Source organism: Macrobrachium nipponense, chromosome 44, assembly GCF_015104395.2.
Source record: "Macrobrachium nipponense isolate FS-2020 chromosome 44, ASM1510439v2, whole genome shotgun sequence".
NCBI classification, from domain to species: domain Eukaryota; kingdom Metazoa; phylum Arthropoda; class Malacostraca; order Decapoda; family Palaemonidae; genus Macrobrachium; species Macrobrachium nipponense.
Window position 1 is genome coordinate 29,082,968 of NC_087221.1, and position 17,356 is coordinate 29,100,323.

The window sequence follows — 17,356 nt, forward strand, 5'->3', positions numbered from 1 at the left end:
TTAATTACACTTGGATCAGTTATAAAACCGGGGCCAAATTATTTATATCATAACGCTTCAGTGTTTAGAAACTCTGTAATCATTAGACCTTTGTGTCAGGTACTGCCTGGATCCCATATCCTTAAGGCCCGTCCACACGGTCGAGCTTTGCTCGACAAACTTTGTTCGATGTGACGTCAGAAGCGGAGAAACCGAGGCAAAGTTCTGACTATTCTCGCTGTTCTCCGCTTCTGACGTCACATCGGACAAAGTATGTCGACCAAAGCTCGACCGTGTGGATGGGGACTTAAAAATTTTTATTTGAATCTACTCGCGCAGTCGAAGTTGTCTCAGCTCCGTACCAAAGTCTCAAATTTACGTACTTAATATGCACCATCAGTGGGCTTCTCACTAAGTTTGGGATTCTGGTTGACATTTATTTCTCGAACTAAACATTCCCCTGCGGAATTTAAATTCTTCCATTTTTTCCAAGGATTTTGTTAACTTTCAAGGAAAACTAATTTACTTGAAACTGGTGTTTTGACTATCGTCAAAGGGGGTTAAAAAAAAAAAAAAAAAAAAAAATTTATAAGTTACAGTATCGATTGGGTCAGAGAGAGAGAGAGAGAAATTTTACGTTAAACTCAACATCTGTAAGCCAGGTGAAGGCTTCCGAATGTTATTCCTATTTGTGCCATTATCTAACTGCTACCTTAAATATTTAGCCTAACACTTATCATACATTACCCAGGTAGTACTTTCTTTGTTACGTTAACTTACACTGAATTTAAAGTACTCTTAATTTATTATCACGAAAAACTCACTCGCTATGTTAGACCTCACAGTTTGTCGTTCGCTTAAAATTTCTTCCAAAGTTAGATTAGCATCAATAGCGTTCACATTCTACTTTTCTTGATGCTCAGGTTATGTATTTACTTACAAACAACCTGTACACCAACTGAAATGTCAGGCAATATTTTATTAAGTATTTGTCAGGCAATGTTTCATAAAGTTTTCAACATTGATATATTTTGTTTTATTTCAAACTAGTCATATCTTAATATGCCGTTAAGTCTATTTGCCGATGGTTAAAACTGCTGAAATCTGCTTTATAGACTGGCATTTAAACCAACTATTATAAAACTAATTGGCAGATTGTCAGTAACCGAACTATCCTAGGTTACCTCTTAACTCATCACTGCTACACAATTTAGTGTATATACTAGCCTCATGCATATTGCAGGTTATGTTTATAATTTGCCCAGGACTCAGAATTCTTCATTTCATCCAAGGAAAGACCAGTTACGTCATTAATTTTATAATGTCGTAACTTTTACTTCGTTCATAAGTCATCTTATTTTCGATGATCAAATATTCTTACCAAGTATTTCTTGGACTTTACATTTTCCATTTTGCCACTGGGCCTCTCAAGTTCGTTTATCTTATAAAATAAAGTTTGAAACTTTAAAACCCATTTAGAACAAATTTAAGTATAGTTCTAAAAATACATTTTGCCAGAATCTGACAAGCAGTATGCATGCTCAGTGATTAAAATACTAAATACACCCTTATTTGCATTTAAAAAAAACAAACAAATAAGCCCTATCATTATAGGTCTACAACCATTTTATAAAGACATGGAAAGAGGATATTTGAAAGTTTATAAGATTTATTAACATTATACTTTTAACTTAACATCCATGAAGATCTGGGCCTTGACAACTAGTGAAGATTCCAAAAAGCGTAAGCAATAAAATTCCGCCTCTCCTCACCTTGGAGTTCTTAAAACCTCTTAAGCAATGGTCGCGATCTTGGCGGAGGACAGTTTTATATAGAATACACCTACGTGAGTTACCTCCAGCGCCATTTGTTTCAGCAAACTTTCCCTGAAATTACAGGACAGCCGCAGAACTGATTCTTTGACCTAATTTCACAATGTTCATGTTAACCTAAATCCTTTAAAATAACAAGAGCTTAGAAACCTTTTAAAATTTAATTTCAAAATTCTAATTGAACCTCAGAGCATTACTCTATGAATATACTTACTAGAAAATATTTGAACTGGGACAATGAAAGCTTTAAATTATCTTAAAATACTATTCTTTTATATTACATTAGCATTACTCTAGGAATGTACTTCTAGTAGAAAGGAATGTTCGAATTGGGACCTTGAAAGTTATACATTCTTAAACTTTTTACTCTACATTAGCATTACTCAAGAAATACACTTAAGGGTAGGCTCCACTTTGGGGGGTGCCGATCGTAAAAAATATTTGCCAAAAATACACTAATCAAGCACGCTAATGAAATTTTCAGGCATTATTAGCACTATAATAATGCATATTCCCTGTGAGTTTTATCATCCTACAGGGAAAATTAATGATTATGAAAAAAAATGAAAAACTGAAATTTCCGGCCCCTCGTACTGAAGGTTATTTGGAGATTGGTGAGAAACTACAGTCTTGAATAGAATTTATTCGGTCTGACAGAATGTTGGTATATCCACCTGGAACATGCACAAAAAAAAATTATCAAAATAGAACAGTAAATAAGCACGTAATAACAAAACAAAGAGCAACAACTTCGTAAGTTCAGCGAAAGCCTGCCGAAAAATCAGACTATAGCTAGGAAGAAATATTCAGGAAAAATTCAAATCTCGATTTAGGGACAAAACCTTTTGAGAGTTGTAGTTATTATGTCACTTGATATTCCTAAAAAACAATCTAAAAATTACATTATTTAGGACAATCAAAGAAAACCCACCTCCCCCAAAAAAAAAAACAAAAAAAAAAAAAAGGTGGGTGGGGTGGTTTTTTTCTTTGATTGTTCCTAAATAATATAATTTTTTAGATTTTTTAGGCTATCAAGTGACATATTAACTACACACTCTCAAAAAGTTTTGTCCCTAAATCGAGATTTGAATTTTTCCTGATATTTCTTCCTAGCTATAGTCTGATATTTCGGCAGGGCTTTCGCTGAACTTACAAAGTTGTTGCTCTTTTTTTTGTTATTACATGCTTATTTACTGTTCTATTTTGATAATTTTTTTTGTGCATGTTCTAGGTGGATATACCAACATTAATCAGACCGAATTTCTATTCAAGACTGTAGTTTCTCACCAATCACCAAATAACCTTCAGTACGACCCGGGGCCGGAAATTTCCGTTTTTTCACATTTTTTTTCATAAAATCATTAATTTTCCCTGTAGGATGATAAACTCACAGGGAATATGCATTATTATAGTGCTAATAATGCCTGAAAATTTCATTAGCCTGTCTTAGTGTATTTTTGGCAAATATTTTTTACAATCGGCACCCCCAAAGTGGAGCCTACCCTTAATTAGGAAAGAACTTTTGAATTTTACACAATCTGAAACTCTCTCCTTTTACTTTACATTACCCTTACTTTAGAAATGCACTCATTAGGAAAAAATTTAAATATGGCGCTTGAAGCTTCACAAAATCTTACTATTTTTACAAGGGAAGAATGAGAATTGGGACCTTTAAAAAGCCTTCAACTATATAAAATTTTAGCTTTTTAGGACAGAATTAGTGAATTGAGACTTTTAAAACTTATACCACCAGAAATTCTAAGTTTTCAGAGGGAATAAGATTTGAACTGGGACCTTTAAAGCTTTACACTATCTGAAATTCTAACTTTCTGAAAATTTAGTTTATTGAGACCTTTAAAATTTTACTCACTTAAAATTCAAATATCTAGGACATTATCATCTAGGGCTAACTGGTGATTTTGCCATAAAAGGGTTTGAAGTGAATATTCAGCCTTATATGGGTTAAGGGTGCGTGTTCAGCCTTTGAAAGGCCAAGGGATCATTTTCTACCTGAAAAAGCCACCCAAGCACCTTGTGAAGTAAATTAATACACAAAAATCCGTTCTCACTTAAATTACATTAAACAGAAAATAACTAATTTTGATGGATTAAAGTCATGAATTAAATGTTTAACTGAAACTAACATAAGTTAACCTTAAAAGTTCATGAGCACTAAATAAAAATCATGGCAAAAACTAAAATGAAAAAAAAAAGTTATATGCAATGAAAGTAAACTATTTAAAAGTTGAAAGTAACCCGCCCCTGCAGGGGTAGAGGCAAGAGGAAAAAGAGTGTTAGTTGGATGGAGTTCAAAATTTCGTATCCAGACTTCTTACGTATTTTTCATTTGGAGTTCGTATTCAATTTTTCCTCATTTGTTTTGCCAAAAAATCCATTTCAGGGCTTTACCTCTACAAGTTTTCCTAAACTCTTGATAAAAGTGCCAAACTTGCTGTATCCATTTCTGAAAAGATAGATAACTAATCATTCCTGCAGATGAACTCTACTAGCACTTTAATAATTCTATTTTTAGGTGTAAACCTAAGCTTCCTTATGAAAAATACTGGTTTTACTCTGTAGATAAACTATAACCCTTATACTCTTTAATTTTCAGAAAATTCAACCAATATCCACCTGCTTACCGAGGAAAAATACGAATAAAAGTGTGGAGCAGATTTAATCCATAGGCTCATTTACTCAAGTGAACCAGTTAACTGTGCCACTTCACTACAAATTTATAAATTTAAAGTTAAACAAAATTAAAAGCTGCCTCTCGCTTGATTGGAAGTAGGGGAGTCTTCTTCTGTTCGAGCAGCTAGTCACTTACCAGAAACATAACTAAATTAATGGAGGTTCTATAGAACTAAGACTAAGTTATAATTTTTGAATGCCTAAGATTATTATGTAATGCAGTACAGGTGAGAATGAAATTTCCAGTTATAATTTGACAAATTTACCATATGCTTTGAGGGTCTGGTAGCAAACACTGCATCTCACGGAACTTATGAGAATTACTCGTTTGATCATATCTAATACTTTTGAACTATTTAGTTTATTCTAATCCTTTTAAGTAAAAGCCCATATAGTCTAACGGGGCTGGGAATCTGATGCAACTACAACATTTCAGTAGTATTACAGAGATTATATATTGTGAATACTAACCTTTAAGACTATGGAAATGCAGATTCAAACAAGCTATGCAACAAAGACCAAAGCGTTCATGAAAATAATTTAGTAGAATGGTTATCACAACGTATGTCATGTGTAGTTCCACGAATAGAGGTACCTTTAAAGTGAAAGCTATACTTATGTAGTTATGAATAAAAATATCCAAGCTATTTAGGAAACTCCCATTGACTATCTGGTTTACCTTCGGAAAGAGAACAGCAAAATAAACTACTGAAGTTAACACTACATATTTAAAGTTTAATTCCGACAAAACAACAAATTAATGGATGAAATAAATATTAATTATCTGTTATACTCATAGTTGAACGCAACTGCAAAAATTTACAATTTAATATTTGAAGATTAAATTTAAAATCCCTACTAATAAAATTCATCAGACTAAGATAATCACAAGAGTAAACATTAACCAAGTAGCAAATACAATATGGTTTAACCATTTACTAATGAATTTAAAAATTAAAATTTAATCCAAAATTAGCACAGCTTTATAAAGGAAAAAAGTTAACGACAGGCAAATGCAACTCCTCGATATTTCTGTACACCCTAAACACAAGGAACTACCAACGTCCAACGAAAACCCCTAGAGCTCTCCTAAAGAAAAAAAGTGTCACGAACCTCAAGACACCCTTGATGAACCGAAGTCACTCGTCGTTACGGTAAAATCTAGTCAAATCACTCGACACTCCAATTTCAGAACACGCAAGGCCTCAACAATTCACTTCTTCGCCACACGAAGCGAAAATATAACGAGTAGCTTTTGAGTTATGCTTGAAGTCGGCTTTCATCAACGTCACTCCCGTTTTCAGCCATGGACGCCGAAAAACAGAGAAAAACAAGGATTAAAAAATCCACGTTGCTTTTCTACGTCAAATAAATCTGCAGACTAAAACGTCTAAATATTAGAGCCCAGATGTTTATCATTGTGACTGTAAATGACGGAGGTAAATCATTTCATTATTAATTTTAAAAATGGAACTGAAACTAAGAAGGCTATTTATGAATGAAAACGCCATGAATAAAAATAATATTTTCAATAAATGAATTGATGAATTGGTGCATAAATATATTCTATGGAGTAAACGAGATGGAAGTAACGCCGATATAAAAATGTAATTCATAATGAAAGGCAAGATGCGGAGAGACAAAGAGGACATGAGATTCAGAAATAATCAGGAAACTTTTCAAGGAGAAAAGGCATAGCATATAACGTAAAGAACATTAGCCATAAAACTTATATAGGATTTCAGTTGGATGAAAAGGAGATATCAATTATGAGCAGGTATTTAATGAGGTCCGCCCACTGTTCTCAGATGTAAGTACTTTCTTTAAGATGAATCCTTTTCCATTTGGAATTATCTAATAAAGGATCAATTATTTTACATAATATTCCTTACAACAAAACATGAATATAGTTCCTTTTATAGCCACTCCAATTCTGTACTAAAATCAAAACCCAGTTTCATCATCTGATTGCATTAAGGTTATTTGGCCTTTTTAAGAAAGTTCATTTAATTTAATCGTAAACCATCGCAACTGATCCTAATCTGCTTCATTATCCATGACGTAGTTTCCTTAAAGTTTCGAAAATTTACGTCAAGTGCCCATGACGCACGACACGGAGATCGAACGATCGCGAGCCATGTCCCACCAGGGGAATAAGCCTGTCCTTTAAGGCTAAAGGGACTTGACGTCTCTGCCAGGCTTGATTAATCGGTCAGGTGGGATTGGTCAGGTGGTCTCTAGGGATTGGTCAGGTGTCTGTTTCGATCAGAGTATTAGTTTCTTCAGCGTCCCCAAAGGAAGGCGTGAATATGATAAAATTGACTTTTATGCATCATGAAGTTCTACTGTTGGAAATGAGCGTAAATCTTAATCACATATACTTAGTGAAATTTGCGTAGATTTTGTAGATAATTTAATAGTTTACATAATGCTCGTATACTTACATCATTCTGTGGGAAAAAACTAGAGCATAGGAAGTTTAGACAGACAGACAGAGACTGGCTGGGTTGAAGGGACCCTACTTAATCTGAGACTAGGCATCGTTTCTAAAATATTTTTCATTCAATAACAGTAGATTCTACAATTCTGAATATGATACAACATTATATTAATAAGACAAGACAGAACACTTCCACGACCAGTAAAGAACAAGAAAGGACAGCAGCATCTCAAATACATATACGAGTGAATACCTATTCCCAATTAACTTTTTCCTTTTCAGTGCCCATGTAATTAATCATCCACTCCATACAAACTCATACACAGAACCAAGAAAAAAGAGGAGCCTCTTTCATTCGTAAATCAAGCAACGCAGCAGCGCCATTCAAAGCGTATCAAAGAAAAGCGAAAATAATATGTTATCCTCCAAGGAATCTTCCGTCACCCGGCTTAGCGCAACGGAGTGAAAGGCGATGAATAGACGAAGCCCGAAAAGATATAAAAATTAAAAAGGAAAAAAAAAAACTTTTTAAACAAAGGCCTTGTATGGCACGTTGTATCCGCGTCGGGATAATGAAGGATGGGGACAGGACTCCCATTTCCCTTATGGGTAGAGAGAAGCCCTTGTGGAGGAGGGAAGCCCCTGATGGCAAACGGAGTGAATTGGATGGAAGGAGGACTGGAGGAAAGAGATTGACTCGCCCATTAAAACTTTACGTCCTGCGGAGAGTCTTCCATATTCGGAGCCGCTCATCCTTCTGTTTGGTGGTCTGTCTCCTCTGTTGCCTTTGTGAGGATTTCATTTCTCATTGCGCTTTATAATTAAGGGTCCTCCCCTCCCACATCCCACCCCATCCCCCCCTTCCTTCTCCTTCTCAATATAATAAGTATATATATATATATATATATATATGATATAAATAGTATATATATATATATTATATATGAAATACGTCATATCACATTACCGTGATTCATATACATACATCGGGCTACAAATGTCCTTTAATATCTAATTCGCTCTACTTCGGAATTAATATATTTCATATATGCTTAACCGAAGGGGAATTTTTTAGGATATAATAGAATTGCCGGCTCACGGGCGCGAACCCATGAAACCATACAAATCCAGGACGTCAGTGGTGGGGTGGGTAAAAGCTTCATTGACGTCCTGGATTTGCATGGTTTCATGGGTTCGCGCCCGGGAGCCGGCAATTCTATGATCGCCTAAAAAATTCCCCTTCGGTTGAGCATTTATTAAAATATATTAATTCCGAGGTAGAGTGAATTAGATATTAAAGGACACTTGTAGCTCGATGATATATATATATATATATATATATATATATATATATATATATATATATATATATATATATATATATATATATATATATATATATATATATATATATATATATATATATATATATATATATATATATATATATATATATATATATATATATATATATATATATATATATATATATATATATATATATATATATATATATATATATATATATATATATATATATATATATATATATATATTTATATATATATATATATATATATATATATATATATATATATATATATATATATAGATATATATATATATATATATATATATATATATATATATATATATATATATATATATATAATTTGCCCGCATAATTACGTCATCCAAGGTTATGAAAGTGAAACATACAATTCCTTTATGTTTCACTTTAAAAACTAAAACAAAAAATTGAGAATTCAAGAGGCTGAAAACCATTCATTAAAAATTTGAAAAATAATTACAGTATTAAAATCAAAGAAATGATCAAAATATTAAAAATATATACATTAAAATGAAAGGTAATAAAATATACAGTAAACTAAAAGTGAAAATAGTAATGGACAGAGTTACTGAACACAAGATTAAGGACCAACCTAGAGGAGTGACAGCTTTAAACTAAACGTAAACATAAATGAAAACAATACCAGTCAAGGCAAACGCAGAGGGGAGGAGGAGAACGTATGTGCGTTTATTGAAGCAATAAGTTTATTACAGTTTTTATAGTTTTACAAAGCATTTTATGATTCATTTCAACAGCCCTGACGATGTAATTATGTTGACAATTAAGAAACGCTAGAATAAAGACAGCTTGCACATCTGAGTGTGTCCTCTCCCCTTTATCGATGATTATTACATGAGAGATGTACGCATAATTAAAGTTACATTGCCTTTTAGCGCTAGAGAACACCACTTTATACGTAAAGCCTGAGAATTCTTTAATCTCGGTTCCATGATTTAGATTGTTTGGCAGTACATCTTACTTCTTTTGAAATTTTGAAATGTCATTGCTGATATCTCTTATGTTTATATAAATTCCGAACTAGGTAATGCCTTTTTACATTACTATTCAGTCACACACAACAGGTTTTGGTAGGGATTACTTTCTGATTTACAATCTCGATCCATATCGTTCTGAAAATCAATTATTTCACTGCAGATGAGTGAGGATTCCCCTTGGGGGAAAATCTGAACATCCTGTTCGAATTAAACTTGACACTGATAATTGATTTGAATCACAGGACGACCAGTTCTGTACATGGAGTTTTGCGTCCATTGAAGTTGGCACAGATTAATCAAAATTATTATTCATATGTAGACAAATTAACTTTCCCGTGATTGCATATATTTAGTCTAAATATCAGAGATCGGAGAGTTGCCATAAAAAATATCTCTTGTATAGGTGGTATATGACTAAAATGGTTTGGCTTGCTAACTATTTCAAGATTCTTATTCCAAACGTAGGTTGATAATTTAGACATCTTACAAAGCAGATCGTATTACATATATCTGGATTACTAGGCAAACCCAATTCCTCCAAAACGATTCCCACTTATCTAGCAAATACTACTTTGAACTTCGAGTTTTTTCCTCTTTTATTAGAGAAAATATACAATATTTTACAATTTTAACAGAATTACATTCAGAATTTTATCCGATGAGAGTATTGTTGTCTGCCATGAAACAATAGATAACCAGCTTAGATTTTCCACATCTTTTTTATATTTTAATTATTACATACTTGAATTTACTATGTATATACATACATATACCCATGCCTATACCTTTAGTTCACTGTATAGTTTACATGTATTCATTCTTAAATCTGTCATGTTTCCCTTCCTGTTTTTCATCAGTTATTATTCTAACACTTCCCAAAAATAAAAGCAGTTATTATTGATCTCTACTTCTCGATAATTTGTGACCACCCATGTTTCCCTTGCTAAGGCAGCAGTTCAAACATTTATTGGTCGTCCACATCCTCATCAAATATCATAACAGAAACTGGGCTGATCCGATATACCTTTTTTCCATCTCTGAATACCTTACACGATTATTAAGGATTATTTCTATCGCGACCACTATTATTATTATTATTATTATTATTATTCTTATTAGTTAATTATGATTATTATTAATTATTATTCAACAATTATTATTATTATTATTATTATTAGAGAAACAAATCCATAGTTATGATATGAACATATATTTAAAGATAAAAATGTATATACAGATAGCTTTCGGGAATCTGTTCGGCTCCGAACAGATTCCCGAAAACTGCCTATCTTTAAGTAAATGCCCACATATATAAGTGTGGATTTGTTTCTCCATTTTAGGACGCATGCCACTATTATTATTATCATTATTATTATTATTATTATTATTATTAAGAAATTCAAAATCTCTTGAAAAACAATGTCATAAAAATCCTCAATTATTTAATAAGAGTATATTACTATGTAAAATAAAATAGACTTTCGAACACCTGAATACATAATTGTGGATTTTTATGACACTTTATTATTATTATTGTTGTTATTTTTTTTATTTATTTTTTTTTTTCTTTTTGGTCTATCACAGTCCTCCAATTCGACTGGGTGTATTTATAGCGTGGGGTTCGGGTTCCACCCTGCCTCCTTAGGAGTCCATCACTCTTCTTACTATGCGCGCCGTTCCTAGGATCACACTCTTCTGCATGAGTCCTGGAGCTACTTCAGCCTCTAGTTTTCCCAGATTCCTTCTCAGGGATCTTGGGATCGTGCCTAGTGTTCCTATATTATGGGTATAATTTCCACTGACATATCCCATATCCTTCCTATTTCTTGATACTTATCCATTTTTTCCCTTTCTTTTTCTTCAACTCTGGTGTCCCATGGTATTGCGACATCAATGAGTGATACTTTCTTCTTGATTTTGTCAATCAACGTCACGTCTTGTCTATTTGCACGTATCACCCTATCTGTTCTGATACCATAGTCCAAGAGGATCTTTGCCTGATCGTTTTCTATCACTCCTTCATGTTGGTGCTCGTACCACACTTATTACTGCAAGGTAGCAGATGTTTCTTGCACAGGATCCAGTGGAGGGCTTTTGCCACTGAATCATGCCTCTCTTTGTACTGGTTCTGTGCAAGTGCCGGACATTCGCTTGCTATGTAGTTTATGGTCTCATTTTTCGTATTGCACTTCCTACATATGGGAGAGATGTTATTTACATCTATCGTTCTTTGAACATATCTGGTTCTTAGGGGCTGATCTTGTGCTGCTATTATCATTCATTCAGTTTCCTTCTTGAGCTCTCCCCTCTGTAGCCATTGCCATGTTTCATCGCTGGCTAGTTCTTTGGTCTGTCTAATGTATTGTCCGTGCATTGGTTTGTTGTGCCATTCCTCTGTTCTGTTTGTCATTCTCCTGTCTCTGTATATTTCTGGGTCTTCGTCTACTTCTGTCAGTCCTTCTTTCCATGCACTCTTGAGCCACTCGTCTTCACTGGTTTTCAGATATTACTGACACCTTAAATATAAGACTTTATCGATACTTCATAGCTTCAGCTGTATCAATCATGAAACTAAATGTTCAGTAGACTGATTTTAAGAGTCAAATCAATACAGAAGTGCATGAAATGCAATTTCAATGTTTCAACAAATCATTCACTGTATTTCTATAATGATACTATATGAAGGTATCCACATCAGTCCAACGGAAATTCATTGCTTCTCTGATCAATACATCATTCAACATTAACCTCTGGGAACAAAATGACAGTGATCTGGGTAATCATAACCACCTCCTATCGTATAACTGTCCAGTTACCTATCTTTAAAAAGGTAGTTAATTATTGGTAAATGAAGGATCTTTGATTTAAGGCGTTCATTAAAAAGCGAAAGATGTGGCGCACCTTCCGTTGAAAATGTGATTTAGAAAACATATGGATATTAGCAAAGTTATGTAACGCAATTAATCTAAATAACTTCAATAATGAATGTAACAACTGAAAACAAAATTTCTTAATCTGCCCTTTCAATAGAATAATTAGCTATGTTAGCTAAGTTAACTTCGGATCCAGAATGAACTTTATGAAACGAAAGATCCCTGAGAGAGAGAGAGAGAGAGAGAGAGAGAGAGAGAGAGAGAGAGAGAGAGAGAGATTTCCCACCTCATACATTACCCTTATTACCTTCTCTTGTAAGCATTCCCTTCCCTGCAAAAGTTTTCAGTTTTCTTTGATCGAAAGCCGGATGTGATGAGAGAGAGAGAGAGAGAGAGAGAGAGAGAGAGAGAGAGAGAGAGAGAGAGAGAGAGACCCTTGCAATACAACCTCAATCATGACACGGGCAGAATTGCCACGTCAAACAGATTACGGATGATTTTTTTTAATAGGGTTCGGGGGAATGAAGTTATGGGTTGGGGGGTTGAGGGGGGGGGGTTGCTTGCCGTAGTTGGGGATGATGGGGAAGCACCTTCAGAGCTAAATCATTCTGGTTTCAAATTGCATCCTCTGGTTCAAGAACGCTTTATTCTTTTAAAATCCTAAAGGAAAATGCTTGATTTTACGTTTTTAAGTATTTAATGCGTTTATGCCATTGTAGTGCTTACTCTTTACAACACAGTTTGCTTATGAATGATCATCTTAAATGCGGTCAAATTAGCCTTAAACGGTCAATTTTTATAGCATAAAGAATAAAAATGGCGCAGTAGGAAAAAACATATTTTAGAAAGTTTACATAAGTGCATCGAAACTTACTTTATCATTTTAGCCAATTATTGATGAAAACAATGTAATTATTGCAACACCTGATCTTTCCACTGAAGCTTCCGTAAATATCACTGGTAATTTTTTGGTAAATGAACAGGAAAACGAGGAAAGCGGCCCTTTGGCAAGTTTCATATAATATTTCATATAACTGGCTTGTTGGTAAGTAAGATGTAAAATCTTGAAATTAAAGCGGTACCGTCACCTTAGAAGCAAATATCGTGAAGGGTAAAAATATTTTTGTAGTAAAAACCGTAAAAAACGAATACATATATATATATATATAATATTATATATATATATTGTATATAATATATATATATATCTATATATATATATATATGTATTTTGTATATACGTATACATGTACATTATATATATATATGTGTGTGTGTGTGTGTGTGTGTGTGTGTGCGTGCGTGTGTGTGTGCTTTTTTTAAAATTTAGGTGCACGGCAACTAAGGAAAATACCTTAATAATATTTTCAAGTTTATAGCAAAAACAGATTTACTAGAAGCACTCTAAAAAGTAAATTCAGAAATAATAATAAATTTTATGATGAAAAGACGTTTGACTGTCTTATTTCAACGTCCATGATAGAATATCTTTTACCAGAAATCGTTATTTGTTTCTGGTGCCCATCGTCCTTGGCCTGAAACATTGCCCACGTCATCCTTAGCAATGACGTCGACAAAAGGCGACTTCCAGTGGACACAAATTATCTTTCCGGAAATTAGTTTTGTTTCGCAGAAGGCTAAACTAAATGTTCTTCAAGCTTAACGGCGAGTGAGGTTTATTATTTGGGTTATTGTATCTAAGCTTGTTTTCTGAAGTATTTATGATGGCCTTCAGATTGAGTGAAAACTTTGAGAGGAATGTGAGTAGGATTTTATTGGAGTAATTCTTTTATATTTCATCATTTGTTACCACGGCTCAGTTCAGCCTTTATCTTCTAGGCGAGTTTCTCTTAAATATATAGTTAGGGATATTAGTTCTGTATATGAAATCTTTCAATATGTATATATATAAGTTGTTTCATAGCTTACTGTTATCAACTGGATTAATAAAAAAACTTCTTGGTGTTGAATCTTAATTTTTGCTTAAACTGAGTTTATATAAAACAAAAATGTGTTCTCCTAGTAACTCTAAATCAGAGCGTAAGGGTTTCGAAAACTTTTGATTACACGCTAAAGTTATTAATAGTGTTGGGGTTAAGTTAATATTTTCCTGAAGTTTAAATGTTAATAGATTGTTTATATCGGTTTCAAATAACAACGTTAATTTCAATCTAAAAATATTTGAAATTTTAACTAGATTTACTCGACTGCACTTTCAGTTTGGAAACTTGGTCTAATTTTTTTTTAAATTGATAGTCTTTAAGATTTACTTCAACTGCGTTTTTAGTTTTGGGACAGTGATTATTAATAATACTTGGACTTTTATATCTGGTTATTAGTAATTCTTGGGATTTTTATTTTTATAAGTTTCTTAAGCTATTTCTTTGCAAGTATATTCCGGAGCAATGGTGTTAAAGAATGCTTATAGATGTAGTCTCCGGCACAGCAGATCGCTTCCGGATTTGATGCCCTTGTTTGGGTAGGCTAAAGCATAATGGACGCTTCCTGTGTTATGGGGACCTGCTTTGAAGATGTATTTCAGTATTAAGTGTTTGTTAATTTTGAGCATATTAAAAGAATACATAAATTTAATGTTTAACACAGCTAATTTTAATAAAAGCTCTTTAAAAGTTCATGTGAATTAGGTGAGTATGACTGGAACACCTGAATTACCAATTGGTTCACTTGGGACACGACATACTATACCTTAAGAAGCGGGAGTATTTACATCCCTCCCGAATAAAGCAAGAAAACTTTCTAAAAACGCCTGGTACCTAATGTCGCATTTATCTCAACAATTCTATTTTAGCGCAACGCTGCACAACCTTGTTTAGCTTTAAATAACATCGATGTTTACTAGACTAATAGAAAGTTATTTCTCGATGTACGAAGATTACACTTCGTCGAACAGTCATTTAAAAATTTATTTTGACCTTTGTATATATCCTCCTCAATAAGCAAAGACCAGTTACGTAATGTTGCAATAACAAGGAAAAAGGTACAACCAACAAAGAATAAAATCGTTCAGATTGACAGAAAACATTTCATCCAAATGTCAAGATTTACTCTGTCAATACAACTGCATCGAACAATAATTTCAAACATATTTCGTAGAGAAAGAAGGAGAAAATTATGTAAAAACTTTCAACTCCTAGTTGCCATTGTTGGTCACGAAATTATCTGCAGTATGTGTAGTATTCTTAGAGGCAGATTAACATCGATGAGTTTGCTGTCAAAACTAAACCGATTTTTCCGGAAAAAAGAACAATGGAAGTTGCCTCAGTTGTTCTCAAATTAGAGCATTAAATAGAACAAGACAAAATCGGCTTGCAATTCTTAAGTCTTAAATGAACTCCAGCTGAGATTTAACTCAGTCTATCGTAACACCACAAGAACTCAAGTCTTCTTTTATGACTTCGTCCTTAAGAGAAGACCAGATTTTTTTTTCTTCCAAACCTTCCTAAATAGGGAATGGCATGACAGTTACGTCATGTTACAACATCAAGGGGAAACTTAAGACCAACGAAGCATTAAAATAGCATCCACACAGACAGTAAATTGAGATTCATTTTCCAAGGCTGTATTCCATTTACCTAGGTTTTCAGCGAAATTTCTCTCTCTCTCTCTCTCTCTCTCTCTCTCTCTCTCTCTCTCTCTCTCTCTCTCTCTCTATTCGCTTAGCAATTATCTCGCCTTCAAAAGTGTTCGTGGTCTTATGATCCTTCCCTTTGGGTAATCAAATCCTTCATCTCTCTGTGCAGCAAGGAAAAGTAAACACTGATTATAATTTCTGGTATTTTTCCATCCCTTCCTCTCTGCTGCATGATGCTGCTACTCGCCATTAGTTACCATTATCGTGCATAATGTAAGTCATCATCTTAATCATTATCATTGATATATATATATATATATATATATATATATATATATATATATATATATATATATATATACATGATAATATAATGATATATATATATACAATGTAATTAATATATATATATATATGATATTATATATATATATATATATATATATATATATATATATATATATATATACCTGCCCTTTTTTATGTATGATTATAAGAGTGAGCCACACAATTCCCAAGAATATAAATTATTTTATTTTAGTGTTTAACTTCTGCTTAGAGAGATATTTTCATTTATTTCATCAAAAACTACAGATGACTACTCATTTCCATGTTATGCATCGAATTGTTTTCGAAAATTTCTGTACTTTATCGTTACGACCTGTCGACAAGTCTGTACAAAAAAAAATAAATAAATAAAAAAAAAAAACGAAAATCGAGGATTGCATAAATCTAGCTCGTTAGGGAAGGCACTTGAAGATTGATGTTACGTACGGTATCCTGGAGCGACAAATTATGTTATGCAATCATTCGAAGCGGATATATATATATATATATATATATATATATATATATATATATATATATAAATCTATATATATTATATATATATATAAATATATATAATATATATATATATATATATATATATATAATATATATATATATATATATATATATATATAATATATATATATATATATATATATATATAGGGTAATATATAAATATCTATATATATATATATATCATATTATATTAATATATATATATATCTATATATGATATATATATATATTATATATAAATATATATATGATAATATTAATATATATAATATATATATATATATATATATATATATATATATATTGATATATAAGATTTATCATAATATGATATATATATATAATATATATATTATATATATATATATATCAATAATATAATATTTATCAATAATGATATAGGATATAGTATATATATATATAGATATATATATATATATATATATATAGTTAATATATATATATATATATATATGTATATATATATATATATATAGATATATATAGATATATATATATGATATATGAATATAATAGGTAATATATATGTAATATATTATTTATATATTATATAATATTATATATATATATATATATAATATTATATATATAATAATATAATATGTAATATATATAATATGGTATATACATAATATATATGCATGTATATTTATAATATATATATATATATATATATATATATATATATATATATGTAATATATGTATTATAATATATATGTATCTACAAGCATT

At 32.0% G+C, this 17,356-nt stretch overlaps 1 long non-coding RNA gene across 1 annotated transcript; it reads right to left on the reverse strand.

Annotated features, from left to right (window-relative positions):
• Positions 1–1,644: 1,644 nt before the first annotated feature.
• Positions 1,645–5,036, reverse strand: LOC135203846 (uncharacterized). The gene is made up of 3 exons (XR_010312048.1): positions 4,974–5,036; positions 4,148–4,275; positions 1,645–1,865 (listed from the first exon to the last, which is right to left on the reverse strand). It is a non-coding gene; the product is annotated as an uncharacterized LOC135203846 (long non-coding RNA).
• Positions 5,037–17,356: the final 12,320 nt, after the last annotated feature.